Below are 23,844 nucleotides of genomic sequence, written 5' to 3' on the forward strand. Positions count from 1 at the left end.
AATCTGACTTGAATATCATTTATCGATCAGGTTTTTTTTTTCCTTTATATTTCTGTCTTGATATTTTCATCAGTATGTTCTCTGATTGTTCTCCTGTGCCATATCTCTATAGGAATTTATATCCATGCAATAGAATTCAACTCATGATTTCTAACAATGGACCTTTGTAACATAGCCTTTTATTTTTTTTTTTACAATAAATGGATTACAATACCCATCTCCACTCCATAACACAGCCAGGTTATTAAACTATTTTAATATTCTCTGTTCAATAAAATAAGTAGACAGAGGTAGAGAATGGTGAGAGATTGGAAAGAAGAGGAAGAGGAGAGGTGTGTGTGAGTCAGAGAGAGAGAGAGAGAGAGAGAGAGAGAGAGAGAAAAGGTATTACAAGCCAATGGGCAAAATGGATATTATATGACTTAACTTATAACAGGATAAACAAAGCAGTTAATCTTTAATTCAAAAGATCAGCAATGGAAACCTTTCTGAGTAAGAAAATGTATAATCATTTATATACATTTGGTCATTAAATCTTAAATCTTAGAAATATGTTCAACTTACTCAAATTCTGAAATCACACAAGGTATTTTGTTTGGTTTGTACCTGAAAATACAAGAAATTAAATATAAGTATTCCTTTCAGAAACCCATATAAGCGCATTTTCAAAATCCTTTATTTTCGTTATTTCAGTCATCAATCCCTATACAAGCATTTTACTAAAAGAAAATGTAATAAATCAATATCACATTACTATAAAATTGAAGAATAAATATTAAAATAAAATCTAAGTTCATATAGTATTTCTAATCATTATGATTATTTTCCAATACTGACGGTTCTACAATTTTACACAATAGTTTAGTTACAATGTTCTTTCTATTACTATTAATAATAATTTTTTTTTTTTTTTTTACTCTAAGGAACAAAGCAATCAATTTTTTTTATTGCTTGTATTTTGCATTTTTTTTAATATCAAAAATATAACCACAAATCAAAAACAATGATAGGTAATGGGTAATTAATTAAAACAGTTTTGTTTTTTGTAGATATATTAACTTTTAATTCAACATTTTGAGATTTCAATACAAAGAATGTCATGGGATAAACTACCGACCTGACATCACAGATTAAAATACAAGTAACGAATATGCCTAATGATGAGTGGTCGACTATAAATATTGAAATTAACGGGTGCTAAAATCTATCTTGGAAGATATGTAGCAATGTCTTTTGTTCTTCTTTTACTGGTTTTTGTATGTATACACTTAGATTAAAATCAGTGTGGAAGTTAGAGACCAATACATACAATCAGAATGTACCATTTTTCATGCTATGCTCATTACAAACAAACACACACATATCTGTATACACACACAAATATATGTAGACCTACAATCATGCACACAGCTGGCTTCTACACAGCTTCCATTTACCAAATTTCACTCACAAGGAATTTTGTTAATTTGAGGTAATTGTAGAAAACACTTGTCAAAAGTGACTTGTAATAAACAGAATCAAACTTGGAACTGCAGAGTTGCGAGGTGCATCTCTTAACCACACAGCCAATCTAACAACCTCACATTACTGGTACTCTGTTGGTTATGACAATGAGGGTTCCAGTTGATTCAATCAATGGAATAATCTGCTCATGAAATCAATGTGCAAGTGGTTAAGCACTCCACAGACACACATACCCTTAATGTAGTTCTCAGGGAGATTCAGCATGACACAGACAAGGCTGGCCCTTTTAAAATACAAATACGACTCATTTTTGCCAGCTGAGTGGACTGGAGCAACATGAAATAAAGTGTCTTGCTCAAGGACACAACACACCACCAGGAATTGAACACACAACCTTACAGTTGAGAGCTGTATACCATAACCACTAAGTTATGTGCTTTCACTAATGTGCACAATTATTTTACCAGAACTTGTGAATTGTTTTACTTAGAATTAATTCAGCAAAGATTATGAGCTGAGGTTTTTAATTATCACTTAATACCCCTGTTGAAACAAAGCTGTTGACTGAATTATAGAGGGAAGATAAGTTGTGGATATAAACAGAACAGATAATGGTTTATCTTTTTGTGGGGTTGAAGAAAAAAGTTGCATTGCTGTATGTCTAAGAAAGATATTGAATAAATCTCGTCTTATTTAATGAGTGTTAAAGTATAAAATGAAAATCAGAGCATCTTAATGATAGATTACAGATCTAATTAGGAATTGATATGTACTTTGATAACTACTAAATATTAAGAAATAAACTGGAACTCTAAAACAAGTGTATTGTAGTGTATCTAAAACAAGTGTATTCTTGGAAAGTTGACAAAAGTGAAAGTATGAAATACAACGAAAAAAAGTAATGAATGCAATTATTATAGAATAGGAAATGTTCTTTCTTTATTCAACAGATGCAATATAGGTAGTTTTTAAAAATGCTTAAAAACCACCTATAATTTTTGAAAAAACTAGTAGAATGTTGGGCAAAGTATACATATTAAAAAATTGCAGTTGTAACCCCTTAGTTTCAGAATAAAAAATCAACTGAGGTCAACTTAGCTTCAGAAAGATGAAAGGTGAAGCAACAGTCAAGTACTTGAATAAGAAATAATCAAATAAAACTCTGAGGATAGTGCCACAGCATAGTTACAATCTACTGATTGACAACAGTAAAGGAGAAAAAGAAAATGGAAATATTTGGTAATGAAATAAAATAATTAGGAAATACACAGTTATTAAGCTAGTTAATAAGGGGGCGAAAAAAATCAAAACTCTTGTACAATTAAGAAGATGTTTTCCTATATTAACTAAATGTAGAAAAATATACATTAATACAAAAGTAAAATAACAAAATATTGAAGATGGATAGCTCCTCACAATGCAAAAAGAAAAAAAGTTTAATAACCTTTATATATTTCAGGCACCAAGGTCCATCATCAGAATGAAATGGTCAAGAAATGTAAGTCTATGCAGTACCAGCCATAAGGCTAGGACTGTATAGACTTGCATGGTTTACTAATATACTTTTACATTTTTACAGGGTAGGACACTCTCAGCCTTCCCTATTTCGTTATTTTACTTCTTTATCACAATGTTTCAAGCAAGCAACAAGGCTCTTCATAAATTGATATACTTACTCCGACTGATATCTCAAATAATCTTTCCTAACATTCTCACAACATCAGCAGAGCAAAGACTACACCCAGGAAATACTTCAGTACCCAGGAGCTGTGAACTCTCAGAAAAAGTCAAGTTTGACACACATCAGGGACAATGCTGCTTCTATGCGTATAAACAATAAGGTAAACCAAGTTGCATGACAAACATATTTATTGCTCTCAGGAATTATAATACAAAACAACTGGAAACTAATGAACAAAGAGAGAGCGAAGTGGGAAAGCTTGTACGCAATTTCCATAATATACAATTTTGCACCCACTAAAAGGCAAATACCCTGAGGTGTCTCCATTAGCAGCATCTGAAGACGTGACATGAAGCTTACAATCAATACACTCCTTTAACAGTCATCTGCGCCATTGCAACAACTAGTTTTATCATTATTACCAGAAAAACACTAAAAGATGTTCAAAATATACTTAGAAACAACAAAGGATTGAATAGGTAGTGTTAGACACTATCCCAAACTACTGCAACCTCTGTTTCACAGAGAAACTCTATTTAATCTGCTGTCCTACCTCAAAATTAAAGCAAGAGAACCATGATTTCAACTAGTGAACAAATTGCCAAATTCTTCAAGAATCTTAAGAAGGAAACCTACCCCCATATACTTTTAATAAATGACAGAAGCAGCTAACAGTCTACACCATCCAGATTCATTTTATAATACCCTGCATAGTCAACCTCAGAGATAATTGAATAAAACTGTGGCTCATACAAAGACACACATAAATAAAACATATCTCTCTATTTTGAGAGAAACAGATAGAGCAAATCTAAAGGAGAAAAAGAAAATACAGGTAAGTTATGATAAAAGATGATTAAATTTGTATTTAAAAATGATTAGCCACATATATTTGTGACCTAATTAATAATACCTTAGTTGCTTCACACTAAAGGTATTCAACCAAATCATAATGGCAGCTACATATGAATATTAGGGACTTATAACTAGAGAAATATTATGGACTTTAAGGGTTGAAATGAAAAGGAGCAAATTGAATTAAATAACTGCATCAAGATTTGTCGGATATCTTTCACTCCATTAAACTAAAATTTACTTCAATGACCAAAAGGAAAAGAAAATTAAATAATATTGACTATCAAGTAAAGATGATTCAATCTATTGCTATAAAGATTAGCAACCAATGAACCAATAACACATGCCATAACGTTTTAATCAAATAAAACTACACAGGTATTTTAAGATAAGTTTTCAGACTATTAACATCACCTTTATAAATGAAAGAGTTTTTAAATAATACATACATACACACACACACACACATATATATACATATATATATATATATGCTTCGCTGGACGAGTAATAACAGTGTGCACATAAGACAGAATGTAAATGATTTGAGAGAAAAACTGGGTACACGTAGCATCAGATACAAGAGAGAAGACTGCACTGGTAATGCATATTAATGCATATTAATGGAGACAGCTGCATCAAGTGGTGTCAATCTCTAATTGTAGAGAGAACATGTGAAAGAGGTAAACCCAGGAAGACGTGGCATAAAGAGATGAGAAAGGATCTACAGATGTTAGCACTCACAGAGGGGATGACAGGGAACTGGGACTCTTGGTGGTTTGCTGTGCTTGAAAAGACATGTCAAGCTAATAAAAGCGCGGATGCCCTTGCATACAGACTCATCCCCAGCAAACCTCTCCAGCTGAGCATCCCTAATATTGTGGGTTTGGGTTTATAGGTTGCTGGGGCTATGTAAAAAGCACCCATGCTGGTGCTGTGTAAAAGTACCCAGTACACTATGTAAAGTGGTTAGAATTAGGAAGGGCATCCTGCCATAGAAACCATGCCAATGCAGACATGGAGCCTGAACAGCCCTTCAACTGGTCAGCTCATGTCAAACTGTCCAACTCATGCCAGCATAGAAAACAACTGCTAAATGATGATGATGATATATATATATTATGCAGGCAGAGCTATAGATGCAGGCATAGCTGTATGGTTAAGAAGAAGTTTACTTCGCAACCATGTGGTCTTGGGTTAAGTCCAACTGTGTGGCACCATTTTGAGTGGATCTGGTGGATAGAAACTGAAAGAAGTCTATTGTGTGTGTATGAGTTAATGTGTTTCTGTGTACCCTTGTGTAGAGATCATGCAATGGTTGTGGATGAGCATCAACATTATACAGGTAAGGTTGTTCATTTCCACTCTTCCATGGAAAGCATGTCTAGCTATGGGGAATTATTAGCTTGCTTGGGAAAAGATGAGGGTTGGTGACAGGAAGAGCATCTGGTTGTAGAGAAGCTGCCTCAACAAATTTCATCTGATCCATACGAGCATGGAAAAATGAAAGTTAAATGACGGCAGTGGTGGTGGTGATGACGACGATGACTACATTTTATTTGTGTTGACCGTCAGTCACCGTCAGATATCCGATTCATATATATAGATTCATACACATAGTACCAGACTATATTTCTACTATAAGCTTTTATTTCTAAACACTAAGAAAAGTAGCAGTATTATGCAATAGTCTATGAAGGTATCCAAAAATACAATACCTGATGAAGACTGAAGATCAAATCACTTAAAACATAATGTAGTAGTAAATATCATCATCTTATTAGCAACAACCAATTTCAGATATTTGGACATTTAATATATAACTATTTTACTTTCCTAGTTTAATAATATTGCTAATTGTCATTAGAAAATGAGATTTTATTGATATGAGAGTGAAATTAAATTTTAGCTGTTATAGGAAATATGTTTTCAAAATATTAAACTATTGGTTGATTTCTTCTATCTACCCTTGGGAATATAAGTGTAGCACCACATATTATCATGCTACATCATTACACCACAATATCCTCTGATTTCTGTACCTAGGTCAAAGTTCCATATTTAGTAAATATTCTCCACATTTCTTTCAATCCATTTTTATATATTCCCTAAAAGCTCTTCTACTACATCCAGATCTATTGTCCGTAATGTTGCTTGTAAGATGTCTTGCATGATAGGATTGCTTTTCTATCCTGCCATTCATTTTACATTGTAGTGCTATCTATTTGCCAATTAGGAAATTCAGCAATGGAATTCTGTCATTCCCTCTAGGTCAAAAATGATTATTGATAGTTGCAAGAGCAGAGGTTGATCAATGAAAATATAGGATAGCGCAGAAAATAGAGGTATGAAAAAGACGACATTCAAACAACTCACCTAGTCCCTTCTACCTGTAAGTACATATGTGACGTGCGAGTGCACGTGTGAATATATGCATGTGAGAGAGAGAGAAAGAGAGAGAGAGATAATCACAAGTGATTGTTTTTTTTTTTTTGTCAGAGTTTATTTGTAAATAAACATCTATTTCAAATACAGTAGAAAACACTGAAGAAAACAAAATTAATACTTCAGACTTGGCTGACAGTTAGTATGATAAACTATTTTGGAATGACTTTGGGTGTAAGTAGGTGAGCAGGATTGTGCTAACTAATATTCATTGTAGACAGAGATCACAGGAAAGAAAGAAAGTCAATAATACAACATTATCCAGGAGTAAAGTAGTTTTTGAAGAGAGTAGGTTGAAGATTTTAAAAGATAACATTCAGAAATCAATGCAAGAAATGAAAACAGTCTGGGAAGACTAAAAGGTCGTCAAAAAGAGTGAATAAAAAATTTGATGAAATACTATGGAGGTACTTGTTTTCAGAAAAAGGGACTTTTCTGCCAACCTCAAACAGTCTATCACCTCTACTATCACTTAAGCATGACCTCGTATCGTTCTTCCTATTATAAACTCTTACAATGCAATAAAGTATCTTCTTTGGATATGAATCATGTATTTGAAATAATTGGAAAGTAGACATTGAAAACTGAACTATAAAGACCTTTTCTAATGCAAGTAATGTCTTAATGGACATATAACCAGAGCAGTAACAAGCCCATAGCCATGGTTCCTAATGGCAAAGAAAAAAATGAGCTGTTTATGTATATGTCAAAACAGGAGATTAGAAAAAAAAAATTTAGTTTGATATGTAATTTACTCAGCAAAAAAATATTTTCCAGAATTTTCAACTCATGCATACCTCTCCCAATTATAACATTTACATATAACTTTAGATTGCTGGAATAAACAAATGTGCTTCAAGAGAACACAGCTTGGATTTTAACCCTATCTACATTATATATCTGTGCAAGTGCATATATGTACATGTGCACACATTGTGCATGTGTGTGCATGTGCTTGTGTGCATATGTACATGGAGACAAAGGTATGCACATGTGTATGTGTTATGTGTGTGCATATATATATATATATATGTCTGTGAGTATGTGTGTGGGCATGTGTGCCTTCGTGTGTGTGTGTGTGTGTGTGTGTGTGTGTGTGTGTGTGTGTGTATGCATGCATGCAGATGTGTGAATGTACATCTAAGCACACATACATACTTGTATAAGTATGGATGCATATATGCAGATATATGGACATATATATGTACACATATACCATCACATCTACTGCTCCTTCCTACTTCCCCCCAACCACATGACCGATGACTAGCCACACGCTTGAAACTCAGAGTACTGAGGAATCAGAATCAAATTATTTTGATCTGAATCAAACTGTTCTGCACACATACACACACACACACACATATAGATAAATGTGCCACCATGGCTATGTGGTAAGAAGCTTGCTTCCCAACCATATGGTTCCAGGTTCAGTGCAACTGCATGCCACCTTGCACAAGTGTCTTCTACTATAGCCCCAGGCTGACCAAAGCCCTGTGTGTGGATTTGATAGATGGAAAGTGAAACAAGCCCATCATATGTGTGTGTGTGTGTGTGTGTGTGTGTGTGTGTGTGTGCCCTTGTGTTTATCCCCTACCACTGTTTGACAACCAATGCTGGTGTGTACATCCCTGTAACTTAGCAATTTGTCAAGAGAGACTGACAGAATAAATATCAGGCTTAAAAAATCAACAGGGGTCAATTTATTCAACTGAAAAAATTTCCAAGGTGGTGCTTTAGCATAGCCCCAGTCTGAAACAAGTAAAGCAAAAGGTAATATATATATATCATCATTTAACATCTGCTTACCATGCTGGCATGGGTTGAATGGTTTGACAGGAGTTGGCAAAGCAGAAGACTGCACTATGCTTCGTTGTTTGTTTTGACATGTTTTTTTTCACAGCTGGATGCCCTTCCAAACACCAACTATTTTACAATACCTTTATATGTAATAGGAAATCAATAAAATTGCCCCACCTTTCCAGAAGATTGCTGTCTCCTTGTGCTTCCTCATTCTTAATAGCATTTCTGACTTTCCATCCAGGATCTCTCAGATGACTATTCAGTCTCATCCCTGATCTTCATGGGTTGAAGCATAGGTGACAGTGTAAGCTGTAACTTACTGTGCATTTCCAACTAGTTATGTCTGCACATATTGCAGATTTAATCAGGTTACACAGGACTTTCAGTACAAAGAATAACAAATGAGGTCACCAGAAAAAGACATCTGTACGTCACTGGATTATAGTGATAAAGGCCTGGACAACACGAGTACCATCCTGAGCATCTGTGATTTGTAACTAGAGACATGCTAAAGCAAGATGACCAGTAATCATGTCAAACTATAGAGTTCACATATGAGTGTCATTTTCCTACAAAAATGCTGTGACAATCATACCCAAGACATCAGTACATACACATACACATATGCCTATGGCTTTTGTGGACCCTCCAGGACCAATGAGAGTGATATGATTAATTTTCCCTTGGAATAGTTATGAGTTAACTGTGGCAGAAAAGGCAATGGAAGGGAATATTAAGGTTTTAGGACTGGGCATTGTGTTTAGTTTGGTCCTTGGACATGGATGGTCACATTATAAGTGACACTAGAAGGAAAGTGAGCGAGTCAAGAGTGCCTAAAATTGATTAGTTAGCTTCAATGAGCAGATGCCTCTGTTGTAGTGGTAGAAGTGGCAAAGAGAGGGCACAGCACACTTGTGAGTCAGTGATTGGCATGTGTGGTATGAATCCATAGTTAAACATATTTGTCCACAATATTTCAAAGTACTTAATGTTTTGTATAAATACCTTCTAAATTTCTTTTGCAAAGGGTACACCATGCTAAAGCAATGCTTAAACCAGAAACAAGATAATGAACACTTTAGGCTATTCGTCAGATCAGATTATAACAATTTGAAATGCACTGAGCTGAGTATATTGAATTGATACCAATGTTGAACATTGAATGATGATGTTTTCATGTCAGTCTAAATACCATTATCTACTTCTTGGTGCCAGACAATCTTCCTCCTGGTGCCAGACAATCTAACCCTTAGTAGCGGATTAGAACAACTCTTTGCAGCCTGTGAATTGTTGTTAGCTTCTTCCATCCAGTCTTCCTTTGTAGGTGGATAGCATAGTTTTGTGAACAAGCAAGAACTCTGAAGTGACTCCATTGGTATGTGACGCAGCATTGAAGCCAACTAACAATAAATATGGTTATAAATCCTCAGAGCTTTGCTAAAAGAGACCAAACACTTTGCTGTCAGCTAATAAGGACATATTAAGATCGGTTTGTCTGTAGTTAACTTGTTCAAAGAAAGAATGCTACTTTACCGTTACCAATATTATTTTCTGTTGATAGTGTGTTGGCAGAATCAGTAAAGCCTAAGGTTTATGACATTTAGTTGCATTTCTTTATGTTTTGAGTTCAAATCTTGCTGGGGTGGAGTTTATTTCATGGGCTCTCAGAAGGAGGAACAACAAAGCAGCAGACAAATATTTGAGTAGATATAATCAACAGTTCCTATTCCCAAAATTTGTGGCCTTATACCTGTGTATCCCTCTATGTTGTGAGTTCAACTCCCCTGGGACTTTGTCATACATCCTTCTAGGGAGTCAAAGAAATAAGAAGTCAAATATTGGAATCGATCTCATCAACTGTTTCTCTTCCTAAAATCCATGGCCTTCTGCATATGTGAAAAAAACCATTATCATTTTATGGTGGATGTTAATATATTTTTCAGAAGAGGTTTTCATCTTTGAGAAGGTTGAATATTGAATTAGGTATTTAGAAATAATCTTGATTTCTTCTGGGAGACTTCAATTATCACTTTTTGTAGTTACTATTTTCTGAAACAGTGTTTACACTTCTTTAGCCTGTCTGTCCAGCTAAAGTTAATATCACTTCAATTGATTATACAGCGTGAACTGTAGCAAAATTTGACAATGTTGGTAACTTAGCTTGAACATCTAAAGACATTAATAGTATGAAATGTAATGGAACTATAAACTTATTTTGGGTTTTATGTAAAGAGGATGAAAGTTTTAAATTCAAAAACTAAGCTGTTTTAATAGTGAATTTTTCATTTTTAAATGGTTTAATCAGAGGAGGAAGTAGAGTGTTTATCCATCATTTAAGGGTTTTCAAGCATGATAGGAAGTATTGAGGAAGCTATCCTCAGACCAACAGAGACCTCGTCTAAACTTGAACAACAAAGTAGCTGCAAGAGCTATGTGCTGGCAATTCATTAAGTCTACTATTTCATATGGCAGCTTCCATAAATTCAAAAGTTATCATCAGACAGTGATGTGGTTAGGATATTATTGTTGTTATTATTTAATAGAGGAAATAGCGAAATAGTAAAATATAAAAAAAAAAAAAAACTGTCAGGAGATTAATATTATGATCTTCAAAGCTAACAACTTAAAATGCTCAAATTAACATTTCTATGCTATATACATCCAACATACACTTCATAATAAAAAGTTCAAATTAACATTTCTACACTATACATCTAACTACTTAGACTTAATAATAAAAATTCATATCAGTTTATCATGTTAGTTTTATGTATGCATGTGTATGTGTGTGTGTGTGTATACACACATATACATACATACACACCAAACCAATAATGTACAAATTCAGCTATATTGGTCATAACAAAAATTGATGTGGTCTTTATATCACACTATTGAGCATACTTTCTAAAGCAGCAGAAAGATCCACTTTACTTCACTGGATGTATTAGACGTTTTCATTTACCATTCAGCAGACATAAATTATACAACAGTTTTATGCAGAGGAACAATGAAATATTGATATTTGCACAAGTGGTTATAAAGTCAGCTGCTCTATCAAGGTTTAGAGCACATAAAACACATGGAGTTCTTTTTTTTTTTAGGATACTAACATAATTCTGCTTGTTTGATTACCAAGTCAGGCTGAACAGTCATAAAATTATCTCACTTGAATAAATTTGTTCTATAGAAAGGGAATAAGGTGAAAATTTGATTTCACTCAAACAAATGTAGCTGGTCTTGTATTCTACGCATAAACAGTAAAGTTCTTTCTTCAACTAGAACAACTGGAAATAATGAGATAAAATATTTATTAAAAAAAAATTAAAACTATTTTTCAACAATGTTAGATATTTTTGACCAAATGAAAAATAAAACAAAAATTTGTTAAATTTACTATATAGTGTTGACAATGGCCAAATGTGTAGTTGCCAAGTGTAGGTATCATGCTGAATCTCTGTCAGAATACAATATTAATGAAGTCAACATCTGAGACAATGTTTATAATAATTCCTTACTGTGTCAATAGAACTTAGGGTGAAATAAAATTTAGGGGGAAATTAATAACAATGAAAAAATCTTGACAATATATTCATGACTTACTTTTCTTCACAGTATTAGGAACCTATACAAACTCAGTAATAGTTGATGAGAATTTGATAAGAAAGTTAATATAATTATCCTAAGTAACGTATTCCTGAAATTGTCTTTTTATCATTTGTCAACATATATTTTGCTATCGTCATATATTTGGCTACACACAGCTTTATACTTTAAATCTTGGTAAATCAATAAAAAGTAAAATAAATTCTAGGCAATACCAAAACTTAGATACAAGATGTGACAATGGAAACTGGGCAGTTAGCATTGATTTATTCTGTTTAGTTTCACCAGATTACTACATCCAATGATTTTCATTCCACAATGAATTCAATAAAAATTATTCAAATTGTTATCACACTCAAGAAAGACATTCTTTTTTCAAATGAACCAAACTAATTGTGCTACATAATACTGACATTTCAAGGTTTTGGTGAGCCCTAAGGTTTATAGTTCACAACTCTGATATAAAAAAAAAAAAAAAGCTTTTCCATCATGGTGTCATGATCTGAGTCAGGTCTTATCCAGAGTTACTGCCTACCTACTTTGTCTGTGGTGATCATATTTCACATCAATGTTCTAATTTTAGTTGGGTGCCTATCACTAACCAGTTTACAGAGTGTATTACATAATATTTACAATTAAATTAAATAAATTTAATTTACTGTGTTATGTGAATTTGGGAGATAAAAGGAATTTTCCATGATAGAGTATCTAAAATTAAAACAAAAGGTTTCACCTACTGGTGCAGAAAACAATAGTTCACTTCCTATCAAAATATTAAAAGTAAGGAATTAATGTGGTGACAAGTCAAACTTGGAAAAATTATAAAAGCTAGATGAGTATTCTATGAACTAAATTTCTTCACTTTATTAGTACAGCAGCATCTCATAAATGTAGTGAGTTAAAAAGCTCTGACCAACTAAAATTATCCAAGCAATCATGAGACAAACACTCTCATTGGGTAATTAAAATTTAACAGTGATTATATTGCGGATATTTCATATATACCTATATAGTGATCACATTTAGTCATACTAGCTGAATAAAATGTTTCACTAAGGAGATCTAATAAGACTGAAATATGACCACTACTTTTATCAGTTGGTCTTAAAGATGAGATCCACCCTAATCTACATTGTCTGTATTCTCAAAAAGTTTCAATCAACTAACCTTATTGAAGTATATGTTCCTTGCTGGTTTCTAAATTTCAAACAACCCAATAGGGAGTTTTTGACTTCTAGCTGTTTTAACAATCTAAGTTAATCAAAGGTTTTCATCTTACCAAACTACATATATATAAATATCTATATATATGAGATCCACCTGTACTACTGTAAATAAGACCCTTGCAGTATTTGTATCTATAATGCAGAATGTTTCACCTGAGTATTCCTCTCGGCTATTTAAGCCAGAAGCTGGTGTCCGAGCTCAAACGTACTGATAAAAGTTTTAATCTAAATTTGTAGAAGTTTTTTTATTTAAACATTTGTTCTTTTTGAGGTCATCCCACCTGAGACTGCTCTGCTTCTATGATACAAACTACTCATTTTAAAGTGATCGAAATTAAAACCTTCCATCAAAATTTCATGTTCCAAACACCCAGTTAATGATGGTTTCAAATTTTGGCACAAGGCCAGCAATTTGGAGGAAGGGTGTAAATTGATTACATCGACCCCAGTGCTCAACTAGTACTTATTTTATCAACCCATTATTTTATGACCTCGGTAGAATTTGAACTTAGAACATTAAAACAGACAAAATGCTGCTAAGCATTTCGTCCAGTGTGCTAATGATTCTGGCAGTTTGCAGCCTCCACACCTGCTTTATAATGATAAATTTTAATACATTCTTTATTAATTTCAAAATTAATTGAAACAACGGTAGTGTGTTTCATTAGAAACTATGGTAACTAAAGTGTTAATGCTTGTAATTAAAAGATATTCTCTTTGCTTTCCAGCCACATGGTCCTTGATTTAGTCCCACTGTGTAGCACCTTGGACAAGTGTCTTCTATAAAAGCAAACCAAAACCTTACGAATGGATTTGGTAGATGGAAACTGAAAAGAAGCCTGTTGTATGTATATATCTATGTGTGTGTGTGTGTGTGTGTGTGTGTGTGTGTCTTTATGTACGTCCCCCACTGCCGCTTGACAACCAGTGTTGGTGTGTTTATGTCCCCGTAACTTAGTGGATTAGCAAAAGAGACGGATAAAATAAGCATCAGGGCTTAAAAAATAAAGATGAGTACTGGGGCCAATTTATTCAACTAAAATTCTTCAAGGTGGTGCCCCAGCATGGCCGTAGTCTAATGACTGAAACATGTAAAAAGTAAACAAGAATACTGAGACACTGACATTAATATAAATAGAATTATACATAACAATTAAACTGAAGCTATTAAGAAACCAGATGTAATTAGAAACACATTTTTGTATAATTTTAACAAGGTTAGAATGTATTTTAATACTCAATTGTAATTGGATTTAGAAGAGCAGAAAATAGCTCACATAAATAACTGATAAATGACTGTAATAAACTTATTAAGGATTGAGGTGAATTTATTAACATTAAATCAGTAAAATAATAATCACTGTGTTGTGAACAGGAAATCCATTTCATAATCATATCAACATTTTAAACAATTAATATAATTGTTAATTTGTTATTCAAGAGATTTATAATTTGAAAAAGCAAATTAATAAAACTGATACAGATAATAAATAATTGGTGTTAAGTGGCATGTAATGCTACATAACATTCCTTGATTAATTAACTTTAATAATAGTGATTTTTACAAATCTCGCAATCAGTGGATTTTACAAATTCAACAATTAATGAGGATTTGAAATAAAAACTGGGGAATGATATTATAAAATGGTTATTTGAGACACACACACACACACACACACACACACACACACACACACACACACACACACACACACACACACCATCACCAGCAACAACAACAATAAAACATGCACACAGCAAACTGTTACTTGCCAATAAATAAATAGATATTCACAAGGGAATCATATAGTTTATAAAAGTAAATTTCAGATACCAACTTGGACTGCTTTCTCTTCATATCTTATATATCATAAGATTTAAAGAAAAAATAATGCACTATTATATATTGATGAAGTTTTGTACTGTCATTACTGTTTATATTTATGCATTTTCAATATGGATGCTAGGCAAGTTATGTAAAATATCTCAAGGGAATGATAAACACTTGGTAATTACAACTGTGAAAGGAATGATTTAAATAATTACAGTACAATATAAAATGTTTTCTCTTTTGAAATGTAATTAATAACATTGTTTTCAATTCCTAGTAACAACAATGCAAGAACACAATAATCAGAAAAGCATTAAGCCAAATATTTCAATTTGAAAAGAACAAACCTATTCAATGCGACGCATATACTTTTGATGTTTTGAACTTCCTTATATATCTTCAAATAACTTCCATATGCGATATTTGAAAATGATATTTAGATAAATAAGTATCTTTTCAGTAGGATGGTAGAAAATCTGCGTTTCTAAAAAACTCTGTTTAAAAATAGATGTATATTTGGGCATTGTATTGTGATTATGATATATGCACTACAGATAACAATAAGTTGGTTAATTGCAATCATAATATACATTAAAATTTGAGGACACATTTATCACTTATCACTACTGTAGCTATACTCTTTATACCAACTTCAGTTGAGAAGAAATCTATCCAGACATACAATTTGCCATCCATCCCACAGAGTATGTTGGTTTCAAATTTTGGAATGAGGAATTTTGTGGAAGTGGATAGGTTGATTACATCAACCCCATTGCTCAACTGGTACTTATTTTACTGATTCTGAAATAATGAAAGGCAAAGTTGACTTCAGCAGAATTTGAATTCAGAATGTGAAGACAGACGAAATACTGCTGTGCATTTTTCCCAGCATGCACGCATGCACACACAAACTCACTCACAAGGCTTTGGTTTGTCCAGGGCTAGAGTAGAAGAGATTTGTCCAAGGTGCCATGCAGTGAGACTGAATCCAAAACCATGTAGTTGAGAAGTAAATTTCTTAACCACACAAACATGTATGCATGAAACAAGTAAACAATAAATGATTATATATATATATATATATATATATATATATATATATATATATATATATATATATATAATTGTAACGTGGAAGGTGTTTATAAGCCATTTAAAATAACACACAAAATCCGTTAGATTCACTTCAACATTTAAATTTAATTTGTCAAAATATTTTCGTCGCTTTGAGACCGTGACCTGTTCACTGACAAAATTCTGTGATGCAGCACAGAATTTTGTCAGTGAACATGTTGCGGTCTCAAAGCGATGAAAATATTTTGACAAATTAAATTTAAATGTTGAAGTGAATCTAACGGATTTTGTGTGTTATTTTAAATGACTTATAAACACCTTCCACACTGCAATTGTTTTCATTCCAGCACACGATCTCAGATCAGGTCACTTGCTATGCAAGTACATCTCCGTAATATATATATATATATATATATATATATATATATATATATATATGAACACACAAGCTTATGTGCCTGTAGCTGCTATAGTACATATTCCCAGTCAATAACATTAGGAATCTGCTACTTTTGTAAATAATCTTCCTGGTGTTCCAAAGTCAATAGCCACACTAATCTCACATGAACACACCCCTATTTTAGCCAAATATTCCCATATTGGGCCTTTCTTAAACATAATGATAATAAAAGATGAAATAAATAAAACTAAAGTTATAGAAGATAATGGTTTGTTTAAGCAGTTTCCAACATATGAAGTGGGTAGATAAAATATCTTCAGAATTTAATTGTAAGCATTATGTTACAAATTTTATTCAGCATTAATGTAAATATGATCTATCCTTCACTGATTGAATGGAAATGGTTTATTATTGCAGCAAGAGTGTTTAGATAATTAATCTGGTAATAAATATCTACCTTATGTGGAAAGTAAAAGAATATCATGAAAATTAATCATGTACATTTTCTAGACCAATGAATGTCCTTATAGTAGACGTAAAGTTTGGAAGTTGTACAAAAGTAAAGATTAGAAAATGATTGAAGACAGTTAGTTACCTTGCAGTTTTTGTGATGTTTTTTTTAAACAAAACTTTTCACTATTCTTTATTATATGGAAAGAAGGAAAAAAGATCTTATCAAAACTTTTGGACAGTCTGCTCCATTGGTTGTGTTTAGATTAGACTGCATGGATATAAACATTAAGTTGTTTATATTGCACAGACTTTAAAAAGAAATTAAGATTTAAAAGGGAAATTCTTTGAGTGGAAAAAAACCAAGTTTTTAATAATTAAAGTTGAAAATTCTTTTATACTATTATTTATTTATTTATTTTTTTGTCTTTCAAATATTTTAAACAAAGTAAGCAAGCAAGCAGAAGGTTAAGATATGAAAATAAATATTCTTTGCTGGTTCATAATTATCCTTTTCCATGTAAAATATCTAACAAGGAAGCCTCTGAACCAAAAGTTCATAACCTGGGGTGCCTGTTCCACTTAGGGATCTCAGTGGAGATTTCATGGCATGCAACAAAGAAGGAAAGCATATGCTGTATTAAAATTGTTTTAATTAATAAAATTAATAAGTAATTCTCACAAATAATGTAATCCTATTCAACATACAAAGAATTTTATTATTCTACATTTGTGGATTTAACCTTTTTATGTTCATAACTGTGACGGATTTCATGGTTTAGCCATTTAGCATTTAGAGTACTCTGTCGAATCTTTCTTCTGTTTATTTCAGTCATTTGATTGTGGTTATGCTGGAGCACTGCCTTCAAAGGTTTTTTTTTTAAGCTAAACAAATCAACCTCAGGACTTATGTTTTTAAACCTAATACTTATTTATTTTATCGGTCTCTTTTGTTGAACTGCTAAGTTGCAGGGATGTAAAATGCATCAACACCAGTTGTCAAGTGGTAGTGAGAGGACGGAAAGAGACACAAAGATACACACACATACACATATGCATACACATACACACACACATATATATATAGACATGACAGGTGTCTTTCAGTTTCAATCTACCAAATCTACTCACAAGGCTTTGGTTGGTCTGAGGCTATAGTAGAAGACACTTGTCCAAGGTGCCACACAGTGGGACTGAACCCAGAGCCATGTAGCCGGGAAGCAAGCTTCTTATCACACTGTTTTCAATTAATCTTACGTTCTCTTATAGCTTCAAGATTTCAATGATGTAATGGTTTATTTTTAGAATGACTTTGTGGAGTGAATGTGAAAGGCTGGACCTGGCTGGTAGAATATTTGGTCTAGATATGGCCAGCTTAAATGCAAAAGGGTTATAAATTTTTCTAATTGCTTAATTTACACATGCATTTTATACACTAAACCAAAAGCTCTTTTGCTATTTTAGTTCACTTTTTCCATCTACAGTACTGTACATAGTCGAATCAAAAAACATTCACTAATTTATCCTCACTTAAACATGGATGTTCTGTTAGAACAAACCATACTGCAGTAGATATCAGGAGAGAAAACGCTAACATTGGTTTTTGGTGCAAAATGCATCCTTGCTCATATTTCTAGTGAGGAAATAAATCTCTGCCATCTCCTGCACCAAGATCACCAGATCACGTGATTTTGATCTTCCTTAGTCTTGTCAATGATGGTGGCCCAACCACTGGAGATAGCAGTGACTCATCTCCTCACCAGCAATATATAGAAAAACAGTGCCAAAACAGGCACTGGTGTTGCAATCAGCCAATGAGCTTGTTAATATATATATATATATATATATATATATATATATATATATATATATATATATATCTACCAAATCCACTCACAAGGCTTTGGCTGGCCTGCAGCTATAGGAGAAAACACTTGCTGAAGGTGCCACATGATGGGACTGAACTCAAATGTGTGGTTGGGAAGCAAGCTTCTTACCATACAGCCACGCCAGTGCCTATTGTTAATATCATTATAATTACTAGTATTGTTAGTACATAAGTGTATTACTTTACTGTTACCATTGCTGTTGCTGCTACTACTACTATTGCAGATTCTACCACCACCACTGCAGCTACAACAACAACTACTACCATTAGTGTTGCTGCTACTATGACAAGTACTACTACAACAGCCACTGGTACTGCCCCCACTACTGTTACAACAAACTATAACACCATCGCTACAGCTATCATCATGACTACTACTAAAACAATAACAACTACAATTACTATTACTACTACAATTCTATTACTACTACAATTACTATTACTACTACAATTACTATTACTACTACAATTACTATTACTACTACACAAACTTGCCCTGTCCAGAAAGCCACTCTTTGAAACGTTTAGTCTTCTGACTCACATTGTATTCTTCATAAAAAGATGCCAAAAGAAAGAGAGAATGAACAAGAAAAGAAGGCATATACAAGACAGCTAAATGCCAAAAATCATTGCTAACTGACCAGCTATGAGCACTTGACCAGAACTACTGACCTACGCCAACAAAAACAAAAACAACAGCAAAAAGAAAACATCTCAAACTATATATTTAGCGATATAATCAAAGAATTTTAGATGCAGTACACATTTGTCAGTGACCAGGTTACAGTTTGAAGCAATGAAAATTTTGACACCATATTAGAAACAATAAATGTTAAGTGAAGTTAACAGTCTTGGTGTAGTTCTAAATGGCTAACTTGTGTCTTCTATGCAGCAATTGTTTTAGTTTCAACACACAATCTGAGGTCAAAATCATTTGCCATGCAAGTACAACCCCTTAATAGAACTGACCCCCACAAAAAAAAAAAAAAAAAAAAAAAAACAATTAGTTATTAGCCAGTTAACTTTGCCATCTTCAAATGTGATATTACATTTGTAAGAGTGTGAAAATTCATCAAGCACTTCCCAGGAATGCAGGGCACAGAAAAAGTTGGGAAATACTGCAGGATGTGATCATATTCAACCTGCTAGGAATAGTAACCAAATCTACCTCACTGTCTTAAACAAAAAAAAAAGAAAAAAGAAGGAAAAGGATCGTTACAAGAGATAGTCCTTGATACCACTAAACATATAGCAGGGTCATTATTAGAATATTCTTGATCAGTAGATCAGCTTGATCAAAATTGAACTGAGGTTAAATAACAATTACATCCAATGATGGAGAAACCTCAGAACTACACAATATTTAATCCTTTCACTATTGTATTTCTGTTGAAATACAGTGCCTGTTTCGAAGAATTTTGAAAACAAGGAAGAATTTAACATAACTTTGTCATTTTTGACTTGGTGCTTGGAACATAAATTAACACAAAATTTTGATGGAAGACTTTAATTTAGATTACTTGAAAACAGGAAGTTTGTATCACAGAACCAGGGATGGTCTCAGTTGGGTTGGCGTCAAAAGAGTTACATCAAGAAACTGGTAGTACTATACTGTTATTTGCCATTGTCCATTAAACTGAAATCGCTGCAAATAACTGGCAAGGTAAGTGATGCTTACTATAATTCCAACATAAAAAAACATATAGAAGATAATAAAAAACATTATTTCAGTAACAAAATCAGATAAATGTTCAATTTAAATTTATTATGAAATCAAAATTTCAAATTTGATCTCATAGCCTTCCTTCTAATATCACTTTGGACACTTTAGTACCTTTCAAAAACATTCAATTAGTTCACAATTAAAATAGTCATAAAATCTATCTATAGAAATGGCGTATGATAGAAGATATAGTTCTATGTTTAAATGAAATGTAAGGAATATTATTTAAAACCTACAAAACTGTTAGAGAAAATGATGACCAGAACACCAAAGAATGAAATGGCAATTAGAATAAAGGAGTTACTACTTTAGAAAATTTTTCCTCGTAAATAGAAATCTATTTCTTGAAAGACAATTGGCATTGAGAATCTTTTTTCCAAAATTCTTAAAAAGAAATTTTCTGAGGATGAGTAACTCAGTAAATCAGTTCACTCATCTCTTGTGGCTCCTAGACAAAAATACAAAGCACAAGTATAATCTTCACTATTGCTAAGAATTATAAAGGCAAATCCTTCATACTAAAAAGTAAATAAATAAAATGGAAAACCAATGTATAGAACATACTATTTTCAACGAAATACTTTAACTCTTTAGCGCTCAGATTACTCCGTCAAATGTAATACTTTATTTATTCCCATTGTTTTGAGATAATCTGCCATTCATCCTTTCAGAGTCAATAAAATAAGTACCAGTTGAGCACTGAGGTCAATGTAATTGACTTACCCACTCCTCTGAAATTTCAGATCTTGTACCTATAGTAGAAAGGATTGTTTCATAGCTCTCATATTTCAAGGATTTGATTGTTTATTTTTAGAATGACATTGTTGGATAGGTGTAAGGGAACAGATCTGGATAGTTTTAAGTAAAATATTTGAACCAGATACAGCCAGTTTAAACATTAAAGGGTTAACTATTCAGAACAGTAACTAAAGGAATTTAGAGAGAGAGAAGAAACCAATAAAACAATAGCAAAAAGACAAATTAGTTTGTTGGTAAGAAATGGACTACAGTAGATTTTCATCTAGTTGAAAACTGGAATCTATATTCATTTTGCTTCCTGGTTATTGACTATTAAAAGTGAGAAACACATAAGATTCTAGTTGTGTGAGCTAAAAACATTAGCAGCACTACAAAATCAAATCATATTTATTAACTGCAATGAGCATTCTTCCATTATTCCAGGCATCAATTCTATCACACCTACGACTATGGTCAGCTCATATGTTTGACACCTCTCACAGAAGCTGGTTTTACACTGTGCTACCTAACTGCAGTTGGGGAAAAACCTGTGTAGAATTAACTATCATTATTGCAACCAAATAAAGAATGGGCATGTGACAAAGGTGAAAATGGAACACAGACATCAAAGACTGGAAGCAGCGGAGAAAGGAATCTACAGGAGAATATAGTCACAGCATAAGACTGCAGTATGTAGTGAAGAGTGGGGATTCTGTTTGAGGCCCCAACCTTCAGCCATGAGAATGAGTATAATCATCATCATCATTTAACATTCAGTTTCCATAATGGCAAGCCGGAGAGCTGCACCAGGCTCCAATCTGATTTGGCATGATTTCTATGGCAGGATGCACTTCCTAATGCCAACCACACCACTGCATGTCCTGGGTGCTTTTACATGCCACCATGTGGCACTGGCACAAGTGCTTTTTACATAGCACCAGCACAGGACTCTTGCTGGCCAATCCTCTTCACCAAGGGGAGTGGCCATAACACTTCTGCTATGGAGTATGGGTCTTCTTGAGTACAGCAAGGTGCCAGGTATCTTGGTCCTTTGTCATCTCATCTGAAAGGTTCAGAGTCCTGAGGTAATCCTATTGGTTTCAAATTTTAGCACAAGGCCAGCAATTTCAGGGGAGGGGTTAAGTCAATTACAGTGACCCTGTTTTCAACTGGTACTCATTTACTCAACCCCAAAAGGATGAAAAACAAAGTCCATCGTGGCAGAATTTGAACTCAGAATGTACAGATGGAGGAAATGCCTCAAAGCATTTTGCCTGCTGAGCTGACTTATAATCATTCATATTGCCATCAAAATGATAATAATGAAGCCAAAGCTTTTAATGACATAACAATAACAATAATGATTGTTTTAAATTGTTAGCACAAGGGCAGGAATTTTGAGGGAAAGGGTAAGTTGATTACATTGGCCTTAGTGCTCGACAAGTACTTATTTTATTGCTCTGGAAAGAATGAAAACAAAATCAACCTCAGTGGCCTTTGAACTCACAGTGTAAAGAACCAGAAGAAATGCTGCTATGTATTTTGTCTGGTGCAGTAATGATACTACCAGCCTGCTGCCTTGTTTTAAATTTTGGTACAAGGTCAGTATTTTAGGGGTATGGATATGGAGTTAGTTGATTACATCAAACCCACTGTTCAGTTGGTAATATTTTATCAAGCCTAAAAGAATGAGAAGTAAAGTCAACCTAGGTGAAACTTGAACTTGGAACATAAAGATCTGGCAAAAATGCTGTTAAGTATTTTGTCCAACACAGTTCACCACCTTAACACTAATAAATATTAAAATGCACATCACATCTAATGTCTGAAAACACTCACTGAAGTTCTATCTCTAACATTGATTTAAAGTCATTTACTTTTTAAAAAATGAGTGAAAATTCCAGTATTTTCCAGTACCTATGATATTATAACTGACATGTACCGAGGCTGAAGAAGTCATAGCTATTAAAATATGCATTATTAATTTTTACTCTGATTTTTGTATTAAATGATTAATGCGTTAGCTATTAAAATATTAATTTTCTATTTTTTGATCAGCTGGTAAAATAATAATAATAATAATTATATACATACACGCACATACACGAGTGCACACACATGCACACATATATACACGTGTGCGCATGCACACACACACACTTCTGGAAGCACTTAGAAACTTAAACGTAATTAATTCACTTAATATAGGAATTCTTACAGCAGAACACTGCAAAATAGTCTGTAAAACTACTGACTTGGTTCAGACTTTTAGCTTATTGTATGAACCACAGAAATTACGAACATCTGTATTTGACAAGGTAACTACCCCAAAGATGGGTAATAGAAAAGTAAATTGCAGATAAAATAACAGAACCTATATTTGATTGATTAAATTGCCAATATCACTCCCAGTAACAGAAATAAGAAAGAAGTCTATATACAAGCCATTGATTATAATTTTATGATGTAAGAGGAAATTCAACTTTTCTACAGATTCAATAAAAGAAAGTATGGAAATAAATTAAAAAAGGATTTTAAAATTTATTTCTATATTCCAACTTCTGATATTTAACATGGCATCTTAGAAAAGGTTAAGTACATTATAACAGGATTTTAATTTTTTTTTTTTTATTTAAAGTATATGTTAAAGTTTTCTTTTG

General features: G+C 33.1%; 1 protein-coding gene across 9 annotated transcripts in view; it reads right to left on the minus strand.

Moving 5' to 3' along the window:
• LOC106875251 (protein-tyrosine sulfotransferase 1) overlaps positions 1-23,844 on the minus strand; it is a 476,119-nt gene that overhangs the window by 214,491 nt on the left and 237,784 nt on the right. For 5 of the 9 annotated variants that reach the window (XM_089354479.1, XM_089354475.1, XM_089354478.1 and 2 more), the window contains one exon: positions 565-638. The gene's annotated coding sequence lies outside the window, so the exon portion shown is untranslated. The remainder of the gene's footprint in view (positions 1-564; positions 639-23,844) is intronic. The other 4 variants (XM_052968566.2, XM_089354473.1, XM_089354471.1 and 1 more) reach the window with 1 other exon arrangement.

This window comes from Octopus bimaculoides, chromosome 6 (genome assembly GCF_046866305.1).
Source record: "Octopus bimaculoides isolate indiv1 chromosome 6, ASM4686630v1, whole genome shotgun sequence".
Classification (NCBI taxonomy): domain Eukaryota; kingdom Metazoa; phylum Mollusca; class Cephalopoda; order Octopoda; family Octopodidae; genus Octopus; species Octopus bimaculoides.